Source organism: Chiloscyllium punctatum, chromosome 49 (assembly GCF_047496795.1).
Source record: "Chiloscyllium punctatum isolate Juve2018m chromosome 49, sChiPun1.3, whole genome shotgun sequence".
Taxonomy (NCBI): Eukaryota; Metazoa; Chordata; class Chondrichthyes; order Orectolobiformes; family Hemiscylliidae; genus Chiloscyllium; species Chiloscyllium punctatum.
Window position 1 is genome coordinate 33,847,444 of NC_092787.1, and position 11,871 is coordinate 33,859,314.

Genomic DNA, 11,871 nt, shown 5'->3' on the forward strand with positions numbered 1-11,871 from the left:
AGCTAGGAGTCGTCCACTCTCCCTAATGTAGACGAGACCACATCGGGGGCAACGGATACAATAAATTACATTGGTGGATGTGCAGGTAAAACTTTGATGGATGTGGAAGGCTCCTTTAGGGCCTTGGATGCAATTCCTGCGGTGGCAGGGGAAGGTGACAGGTTGGGAGGGTGGGTTGCAGGGGGGGCGTGGACCTGACCAGGTAGTCACAGAGGGAACGGTCTTTGCGGAAGGCGGAAAGGGGTGGGGAGGGAAATATATCCCTGGTGGTGGGGTCGTTTTGGAGGTGGCGGAAATGTCGGCGGATGATTTGGTTTATGCAAATGTTGGTCGGGTGGAAGGTGAGCACCAGGGGCGTTCTGTCCTTGTTATGGTTGGAGGGGTGGGGTCTGAGGGCGGAGGTGCAGAATGTGGACGAGATGCGTTGGAGGGCATCTTTAACCACGTGGGAGGGGAAATTGCGGTCTCTAAAGAAGGAGGCCATCTGGTGTGTTCTGTGGTGGAAATGGTCCTCCTGGGAGTAGATACGGCAGAAGCGGAGGAATTGGGAATACGGGATGGCATTTTTGCAAGAGGTAGGGTGGGAAGAGGTGTAATCCAGGTAGCTGTGGGAGTCGGTGGGTTTGTAAGACATGTCAGTGTCAAGTCGGCCATCATTAATGGAGATGGAGAGGTCCAGGAAGGGGAGGGAGGTGTCAGAGATGGTCCAGGGAAATTTAAGGTCAGGGTGGAATGTGTTGGTGAAATTGATGAATTGTTCAACCTCCTCACAGGAGCATGAGGTAGCGCCAATGCAGTCATCAATGTAGCGGAGGAAGAGGTGGGGAGTGGTGCCGGTGTAATTACGGAAGATGGACTGTTCTACATAGGCAGCAAAGAGACAGGCATAGCTGGGGCCCATACGTGTGCCCATGGCTACCCCTTTGGTCTGGAGGAAGTGAGAGGATTCGAAAGAGAAATTATTAAGGGTGAGGACCAGTTCGGCTAAACGAATGAGAGTGTCGGTGGAAGGGTACTGTTGGGGACGTCTGGAGAGGAAAAAATGGAGGGCTTGGAGGCCCTGGTCATGGCAGATGGAGGTGTAGAGGGATTAGATATCCATGGTGAAGATGAGGCGTTGGGGGTCAAGGGAAACGGAAGTCTTGGAAGAGGTGGAGGGCGTGGGTGGTGTCTTGAACGTATGTGGGGAGTTCCTGGACTGGGGGGGATCGGACAGTGTCGAGATAGGTAGAAATGAGTTCAGTGGGGCAGGAGCACGTTGAGACAATGGGTCGGCCAGGGTGGTCAGGCTTGTGAATCTTGGGAAGGAGGTGGAACCGGGCAGTACGGGGTTCCCAGACTATGAGGTTGGAAGCTGTGGGTGGGAGATCCCCTGAGGTGATGAGGTTCTGTATGGTCTGGAAGATGATGGTTTGGTGATGGGGGGTGGGGTCATGGTCGAGGGGATGATTATTTCTGTTCTGTGCTCCTGCAACAAATATATTAGAGAATTAACTCTCCATAAAATTGGTTATCAGCCTGCAATTAATAAAATTATTATAAATGCCTGTTAATTTCCGAGTACCAGTGTAAGGGCTTCGTAAAATTAGGTTCCATCTCTGATTAGCTTTTTCTTGATTCAAGGTTTCAGCCTTTATAACACAAAACATGCTTTCTGCAAAACTCATGAAAATACTTTATCTGTGGAATTTGTTAAATCAGTAATACAAAAACAAAGTATTGACACATAAACCTAAAACACTGACTCTTTGATATACATTTTGGCAAGACTTCCACTTTATCCAATGAAAGTAAAGTGCAAGTGGCTATTTTGTAGTAGTGTCCAGTTAGAGAAAGCTGTTAGCTGAAATGGTGTATAAGCACTCAAGCTGCATTGCAATTTGATGCAGTTTTTGCAATCATGATATGTTGTGAGGTAATAAAGTTGGTAGACACTGAAGGTGCATTTCCGAAATTTTATTTTCTACAATTTCAATTAGTAAGTCAGGATCCTTTATTTACGGGTTTCTGAACAAACCTAATTTCCTGACAATTGGTGTTAGTAAGTAGCATATCTTTTTATGGTGATATTGGGTCTAAAATTATACAGTCTTAAAATTATAGAATTAGCTTTGATTTATTTTACAGTTTTCAAACTGGTTGCCTGCGTGATCCAAACTGAGCCAAGAAGTTAATCCTGGATTTGGCAAAATTGCTGAGGCAAGGGAAAAAAAATAAGTTTGGAAAGACCACTGCCGGAACACATTTAAATTTAAAGCAGACCTTGAGCAACTTACGATGGTGCCAGTGTTTGTCTTGTTTGTTTTGGTTTGTTTGTTTTAGTCTGTGCTTTGCCTTTTTTGTTTGTTCATTTATTTTCAGGCTGATGGGATTGCTGAACTCCAAAAATGCCAACGAAGAGCTCCCCCGGGGACAAGTGTACCTTGTCCTGCTGAGAAGGGTGGCCCACATCTGTTTACCCCCTCGAAAAAACACAGAAGGACTACAGTAAATATGCTCGAATCAAGAGTAAGGTAGTAGATCCAGTGGTTCCACCAAGAACACCGGTCCATATTGCTTGGAAAGAGAGAGGTATGATAGCAGAAAAACTATTCTTTTTATTTCAGATTTATATGGGTGGTCACATACAATTGGCCTTATGGAGGTTCCTTTAAGTTGAAAAGCATTAATTAGTGGAGAACAAATATAGATGTAAGTTTGTTCGCTGAGCTGGAAGGTTCGTTTTCAAATGTTTCGTCACCATACTAGGTAACATCATCGGTCAGCCTCTTTTAATTTGTGTTTAGGTTTCCTTGGGGTGGTGACATTATTTCCTGTGGTGATATAATTTCCTGTTCCTTTTCTCAGGGGGTGGTAAATGGGATCAAGTCAACGTGTTTGTTGATAGAGCTCCAATTGGAATATCATGCTTCTCGGAATTCTTACTACTCAGTAACAAGATACTAGTGCTAGTACTCACAGGGTCCTAGTGCCCAGAAGGAAGGTGCTGGTATCAGTGCTGAAGCAGGCCCCAAACAGACTTGACCTAACCTCTGTTCTACAGTCTGCTGTCTCATCTACCTCCAGCTTGTCTGACCCTGAAAGAGGCACCAGATCTCATGATAAGGAAGTTAGTAATAAAGAGATTACTTGCCCAAGGATTATGATAGGTGAAACCCCATTTGGTAAGCCCTGGATCCACGCTGAGGTTGGCATGTTTCAAGTGCCAACCCGCTCAAGTGCCCAACATCATTTTTAAATTGACTACTACAAATCTGCAGTATTTATAATTGCAGCGAGTCTGAACTTGGCATACTGGACACATTGGGCAACCATTAAAGACTCCATTGCATCTCACCTAGAGCTGTGGGCTAATGTGGAGGCATGAACAGCTTGACTTGAAAATACCATTAACACTACCATCATGACAGCTGTATGGCAGCAGACTTCTGACAAGTTACCCATTGTCTGCAAAAGGCTAATGAATCTGTGCCAGAATTCATTACCCGTTTTAAAGAAGTTTGAGACTCCTCTGCCAGCACCCTGCTTTTGGCAAATGGCAAATTAGCAGTTAAGATCCTTGTTAGTTGTATTCAACCCCGGCATGCCCATGTCTTTAAGTCCCACAACCTTACCTGGCAAACAAGCAAGTGGGAGGCAATTATCACATTCCCCAGAAATCTGGACCAATAAGGCCTTTTTGATTACAAATAGGAAAAGGAGGCATACCCTAGATTAGGTTAAAAATCACACAATTGTAAGACACAGAATTTATAGCAACAGTTTACAGTGTGATGTAACTGAAATTATACATTGAAAAATACCTTGATTGTCTGTTGAGTCTTTCATCTGTTCGAATGACCGTGACATTTTCACTTTTTTCAAATGTAAATCGCAAAACTTTTTTTTTTCAAAGTTACATTCTCAGGTTAACTGTAAGAATTGGTGTCAGCCCAGATAATATGTTGAAGGTATTAGACCCTGTGTTCCCGGTCTCTGCCATAATGTGTCCTCCACAGCCACCTGATGGAGGAGATGTGCTCCAAAAAGTGTTTCCAATTAAACCTGTACTACAACCTGGTGTTGTGTGATTTTTAACTTTGTGCATCCCAGTGCAACACCAGCATCTCCAAATCATACCGTAGATTAACACATTCATGGAATCAGGGACAGCTACACAGGGATATGAACAGAGAAACATGCAGGATAGGTGGCAAAATGGGTCACTGGGTGCAAGAATGCCAGTTCAATACCCCTCCGCCATTGCTGCAATAACACTGACTTCCTCTATGACAGCAGTCTCAACAGGGCTCCTTTACTTTTAATGATCTGCTTCCACACACCCCTAAGGCTTTGGGGTGCTATGAGAGGTGTCTTGCAGGCTGCCTCAATACAACTCACCCACTCCCTGTCAGAAAAGCCCATGATTTGGGAAGGGGGTCATCATGTCGTGTCAGTTTTGTTAGATTCTGGAGCCATCCACTCATCTGTGCCTCCTTCAGCAGCACTTCCTCTCAACGCTAATACTATTTGCACTGTGGGTGTCTCTGGAGTGCCTATAGTTGGAACCTCTTTCGGATCCTGTGTCTATTAGTGTTGGTACATTAATGGTCCCTGACACAGCTGTAATGTCATCGTCCTGTCCGGTTGTCCGTCTCGGCTGCGAAACCAGATATGAACTAACTGCTTCTATTCACTGTACCCGCCAGGGTCTCACAAGAGACAGTCCTGATTCTAACTACTCCATGTTGCATGAGGCATTTATCAAAATCGCTCCAACCCCATTCCCTCCTGTTCTCCCTAAGAATGGATGCCTCCAAGTAGCCTTCTGCACACTTGCCTTAACTCTTTCCTTTCATAGTGTTATATGCCCTTCCATTTCCTCTGATTTCTTTCCTTCACTGGATCAGTCTGACTGGCCATTTCCTATGCAAGCTTCCCTGCACTGCTGCTTTCCTCTGTGAGCCGGATCCATTCTGTTCTGCTTTTGCATATCCTTACCTCACTCTGCCTTCCACAGTATATTAACTCAAAGGAAGTAAACTGAGTCAACTCATTTGGGGTATCTCTAAAGGCAAACAATACGAATGCGATAGCTTTATCCCAATCATTCTATTGATCCTGACAGTACACTCAAACATGGTCTTCAAGGTCTGATGGTCAACAAGGCTCTCTGGAATTCAGGATAGTACGCACTTGATTTAAAGTGTTGTATGCTGAAGCTACCCCTAACTTCCTTAGAGTTTAACAGTAAAATTATATCCTTGGTCTGACTGAATATCCCTGGATATCCCAGGATAAAGAAAGCTACCAACTCCTCCACCACCCTTTTTGCCTTAACACTCTGTAATGAAATTGCCAATGGAAATCTGGCAGATACATCCATTATGGTTAGCAAACACTGGCTTCCACTTTTAGTTTTAGGGAGGGGAACCTACACAATCAATCATAAACCATGTGAAAGGTTCTTCAAATTTAGGAATTGGCAACAAAGTTCCTGGTTTTATTACAGGCTGTGGCATAACTACCATTTGGCATGCATGACATGTATAGCAAATTTTAACCACATCTTTGTGCAGCCCAGGCCAATATAAGTGCTTTTGTACCTTAGCCTGAGTCTTCCTCATACAAAAATGACCTCCCACTGGTAATTCATGCACTTCCTGTCTATACAACACCGCAATCTGGGGCAATTCTGCTCATTTCTCCTCTGCATTAACCTTCTGTGGTCTCCGCTTTCACCTTAGGATCCTATCGAGATAATAACCCTTGGGAAAACATTTTGATCCCTTTTCTGAGCAAGCAACATAACATACGTCTTTTATTGTTTCATCTTTCTTTTGAAAGTCCATTAGCCTTTCAGGACTAAACATCTCTGTCTGACCCTCCAACATTACATCAAACAAGGCATCAGCTAAGTAAACTCTTTTGTCTTTCTCTTAAGCTTTTCCTTCTTGCTGTGACTGATGACAGTGGGATCTTGTTATTACACAGTCTGCAAATATTTCAGGCTATTTTTCTTTTAACACCTCAGTTCCCGGTTTTTCTTTGGCTTCTCCACCACAATGGGCGTCACTCCTACCTTGGACCCTGCTAGGTCACTTCCAAGAACAAACTGTATTCCTGGAATTCTCATTCTGTCAATCACTCCCACTGTTACAGCCCCAGGCTTTATTTAGCTCTCCAAGCTGATCTTCCACAGGGGATTACTACATTTCTGCCCATCTATTCCACAAATTATCAGCATCTTGGGTAACAAGCCAGAAAAAGTGCAACTATTTTGATTACTATTAGAGACTGACCAAATTGCCGTATCTCTTAACTTCTTTCCCTTCTCCCCATTCTTGGTGAGTAAACTTTGCCTTCAAGAGACATTTTTTTTATAAAGATTGAGTTAGTGCTGAATACCCAGTCCCTGCCTAAGCTCAGCACTCTTTTGCAACTCGACTTTTCTTGGGGTTTCCTTTACTACTTCCACTATTGCCACAGGTTCAGCTGCTTTTACCACATCTTTTCTCACAGTACCTGCCAAAGACTAGCAGTGTGACCTCGTGTGTCTCACCTTACCACAGTGGACCTATCTGAAGCCATTCACCTGCTTGGGCTCCTTTTGTTCACCTCTGGTAAACTTTTGCCAGGGTGAGCTACTCTTTGTTTTGTAGCAAAGAATCGCCCCTTCTCCCAATCTCTTTCCCTCACAGGATGGAATTCCATTGAAAGCTAAATTTTGCTTTATGTATTGGTGGCCTGAAATGCATCTACTTTAATGCAAGGAGTATAGTGTGTAAGGCAGATGAACAGAGCTTGGATTGGTGCTTGGGAGTATGACGTCATTGTAATCACAGAGACTTGTTGAAGGAAGGGCATGATGATTGGCAACTAAATGTTCCAGGCTATAGCCCCTTCAGCCAGAACAGGGAGGGAAGTAAAAGGAGGGATGGAGATGCATTGGTGGTCAGGGACGATATCACAGCTGTGCTAAAGGAGCACACTATGGAGATCTTGGGTAGTGAGGCATTATGAGTGGAGCTAAGATATAAGAAGGGTGCAGTTACATCGTTGGAGCTGAAATACAGACCTCCCAACAGTGAATGTGAGGTAGAAGAACAAATAGGTAAACAGATTATGTAAAGATGTAGAGGCAATAGGTTAGTGGTGATGGGAGATTTTAATTTTCCCAACATTGACGCTAAGTGTATCCCAGTCAGAGGTCTGGATAGGGTAGAATTTGTAAGAAGCATCCAGGAGAGTTTTCTAGAGCAGTATGTCAACAGTCCCGATGAGGGAAGGGGCCATATTGGACCTAGTACTGGAGAACAAGCCAGGAAGGTGGTAGAAGTGGGTGATTTATTTGGGAACAGTGACCACAATTCTGTAGGTTTTAGAATACTCATAGTACTCATAGAAGAGAGTGGCCCTAAGGGAAGAGTACTAAACAAGAGTATAATTGGCCAAGGCCAATGATATCAAAATTAGGCAGGAGATCAGAAATGTGGATTGGACACAGCTATTTGAAGGGAAGTCCACATTTGAGATGTGGGAGGCTTTCATAGATAGGTTAAGGATAATGCAAGATATGCATGTCCTGTTGAAGGCAAAGGATAGGAAGGGCAAGATTCGTGAACCGTGGATGACAGGAGAAATTGTACAACTAGCTAAGAGGAAAAGGGAAGCATACATAAGGTCTAGGCAGCTAAGAACAGAATGGGCCCTGGAGGAATATCAGAAGAGAAGGACAAATCTTAAACAAGGAATCCAGCAGGCTAAAAGGGGTATTGAAATAGCTTTAGTGAGCAGAATTAAGAAGAATCCCAAAGCATTTTATTCTTATATAAGAAGCAAATGGTTAACGAAAGAAAGGATTGGTCCCCTGAAGGATAATGAAGGAAGGCTGTGTTTCGAACCTGAGTGAATGGGTGTTCACTGAGGAGAGGAACATGATGAATCTTGAGATTAGAGATAGAAGTTTGATTAGTCTGGATCACATTTTCCCTATTTATGTCAATGTGTTGGGTAGGCTAGAGGTTATTAAGGTGGACAAATCCCCAGGACCAGATGGTACCTATCCCAGGTTGCTGAGGGAAGCGAGAGGGGAAATAGCTGGGGCCCAGACAGATATCTTTGTGGCATCCTTAAATACAGGGGACGTGCCAGACGCCTAGAGAGTTGCTCATGTTGTCCCCCTGTACAAGAAGGGAGGTAGGGATATTCCAGGTAAATACAGACCAGTAAGTCTGATGTCAGTGGTGGGAAACTTGCTGGAGAAGGTACTGAGGGATAGGATCTATTTATATTTAGAAAAGAATGAGCTTATCAGTGATAGGCAACATGGTTTTGTGCGAGGGAGATCCATGCCTTACCAACTTAACAGAGTTCTTCGAGGAAGTGACCAAGTTGACAAATGAAGGAAGGGCTGTTGATGTCATATACATGGACTTTAGTAAAGCATTTGCTAAGGTTCCCCATGGTAGACTAATGGAGAAAGTGAAGTCACATGACGTGCAGGGTGTTCTAGCTAGGGTGGATAAAGAACTGGTTGAGCATCAGGGGACAGAGTGTAGTAGTTGAAGGGAGTTTTTCGAAATGGAGAAGGGTGACCAGTGGTGTTCCACAGGGGTCAGTGTTGGGGCCACTGTTGTTTGTGATATACATAAATGATCTGGAAGAGGGCACTGTTGGTATGATCAGCAAGTTTGCAGATGACACAAAGATTGGTGGAGTAGCAGAAAGCATAAGGGACTGTCAGAAAATACAGGAGGATATAGATAGACTGGAGAGTTGGGCAGAAAATTGGCAGATGGTCTTCAATCCAGACAAATAATGAGGTGATGCATTTAGGCAAGATTAATTCTAGAGCGAATTATACAATGAATAGAAGAGCCTTGGGAAAAGTTGATGAGCAGAGAGATCAGGGAGTGCAGGTCCACTGTACCCGGAAGGCTGCTGCACAGGTGGATAGAGTGGTCAAGGAGGTATATAGTATGTTTGCCTTCATCGGACGGGGTATTGAGTAGAAGAGCTGGCAAGTCACATTAAAATTGTATAAGACGTTGGTTCAGCCACATTTAGAGTACTGTGTACAGTTCTGGTTGCCACATTACCAAAAGGATGTGGACGCTTTGGAGAGGGTGCAGAGAAGGTTTATGAGGACGTTGCTATGAAGAGAGGTTCAATAGGTTAGGTTTATTTTCATTTGAAAAAAGGAGATTAAGGGGAACCTGATTGAGGTTTACAAAATCAAATGGTATAGACGGGGTGGATTCAGACAAGCTTTCTCTAGGGGTGAAGTATTCAATAATGAGAGGTCATGCTTTCAAGGCGAGAGGTGTGAAGTTTAAATGGGGATATATGCGGCAAGTACTTCACACAGAGGGTGGTGGGTGTTTGGAACGCATTGCCAGCAGAGGTGGTAGAGGCAGGCACGATAGATTCATTTAAGATGTGTCTGGGCAGATGCATGAGTAGGTGGGGAGCAGAAGTATACAGATGCTTAGGAATTGACTGACAGGTTTAGACAGTACATTTGGATCGGCTCAGGCTTGGAGGACCGAAGGGCCTATTCCTGGGCTGTAAATTTTCATTGTTCTTTGTACCAATGCATATTCATCTGCCATTTCTTCTTTATTCTTGAACTTTCTGTTCATCAACATAAATTATCATCATCTCTGGAGGTGTGGTTTTAAACTCAGAATAATCTCTGAGCCTCAATTGTCTTGTCTATTTTTACCAATCTATCAAAATTGCTGTTTTTATTTCTTTCAAACTTGGCACAAGTCTGACCTCATTCCTTCTTTACATTTCTAAACCACTGTCTATGCAGTCCTGGTACCAATACCTAAGTACTCAAAATGGACTGCTTGACATCCATATAATCTCTTGCCCCCTCATCTGACAGCACTACAAATACCTTACTAGCTCTGGCTACCAGCTTCTTCTACACGAGCATTACCCACAAGTTCTCTGACCACTCCATCTATCTGGCCAATTTTTCAAATTACATTTAAAAAGGCTTTGGCATCTTTCTCATAAAAATGTGATGCCTTAACATTTGTCTACATCCCTATCTTGCCCCTTCATCTCCATCCTGACATTCCTGACTAACTCGCAACTTCTGAAGTTCAAACTCTCTCCCACTTTCTCTTCCTTCGCTCTTTAGTTTTCATCATTTCTTTATCTTCTAACATGGCTCTTTTTTGCCTTATCTTCTAACTCTAACTGCCTCATTAACAATTGGATTTTAACCATTTCCAAAGATTCTAAATGGTGTTTCCAGCACATTTAAATGCTGAGCTGTTATGGTAACCTTTTTCTTGTCCTCCAAATTGCAGCAGCTTTTCCTTGTTCACCTTATGTAAAACTCCCTAAGTCCCAGAAGACATTTAGCAACTGAAAGTACCATTTTTCTCACTTTTAACTTAAACTTTTCTCACCTATGTTTTATTTAAAGATCTAGGACATTAATCACCAAGTGTATTTAAATCTGCTGTGACCTTTTGAAACCTAAACCTGTTCAAATCTCTACAAATCTGTCACTATCCTAGACCTGAGCCATCCAGATCCTTCTAAACCAGTCCAAATCCTAGACTGGATCTATCCAAACTTGCCCAAATCCCAGATGATGAACCCCCAAACTGTTAATTAACAGAGGGGTTCAGCATCCGCCTTTTAACACCAAACACCCAGAAAAGCTTGCCTCGCTTCGTAATCTGTTACAAGTGTGAGAGGGCGAAAGAGAATGCTTAATTTCCACTAGTTAAAGAACTTATTCTCCTTACAGAACACTAAACAAAAACTATAACAAATCCAACCCCCTTTTTCTTACTTAATTACAATCGGACCTCAACTCAATAAAAATGTTGCTCAAATAACAATTACTAAACATTACATTAACTTAAATCTGAAGTACACACAGTTTTCTCCGCTGTCTTCAACCTTACTGCTGCTGATCTCCCTGGGTTGTCATCTTACCTTTTCCTGTAAAAGCAGTAAAAAGTATCTTTTGATAGACAGTGCCATCTTATTTCTTTGAGGGCAAGATGCTCGATGAACAGTTAGCTCTCCAACAATTGTTCCGATCAATTTTCAAAATTCTCTGGTTTTTACGCCCCACCCCCAACATCAAATCCAATAAATTCAAACTCAATTGGGTTTTAGCATCCTGGGCACAATTTAAACTGATTTGACAACAATTCAAATGTAACCAATTAGCAACCAAAATTCAGATACCCATTTAAACAGCCATTTGCTACTTGTATTTCATATGTATTATGGAAAAGCCAGATTGAGCTGTTTTGTCCTGCAGCTGTGGTCCTTCTTAATATTTAAGATAAAGTGCTTTGTGAATTTTTAAAGTGAACACATTCTATCAACTTTGTAACACCTCAGCAATAACACTAACTAGGCACAAAATGACACGACCAGCTATCCTTAGTAGCCACACACGCAGATCACAAGCAACATGAATTCGACTGGGACAACACTACTATTATAGGGCAAGCCAAACAGAGAACAACCAGGGAATTCCTAGAGGCATGGCACTCATCCACAGATTCAATCAATAAGCACATCGACCTGGACCCAATATACCGGCCACTGCAACGTACAGCTGGAACTGACAACCGGAAGCGGCAGATTCAAACCACTACAAATGCCGGAGGAAAGATCACAGAAGCGCTTCACAGGAGGCTCCCAAGCACTGAGGATGTCACCTAGACAGGGGATGAAACGTCTGCAACACAAATTCCCAGCGCGGTGAACAGAACCACAACAACGAGCACCCGAGCTACAAATCTTTTCAGACTTTGAACCTCAGCAATAACTCCTTCAGAACACTGCAAACCACTTATAGCACTTGTTCAGAGATTTAGCAAGCAATATTCATATTTCAGTATC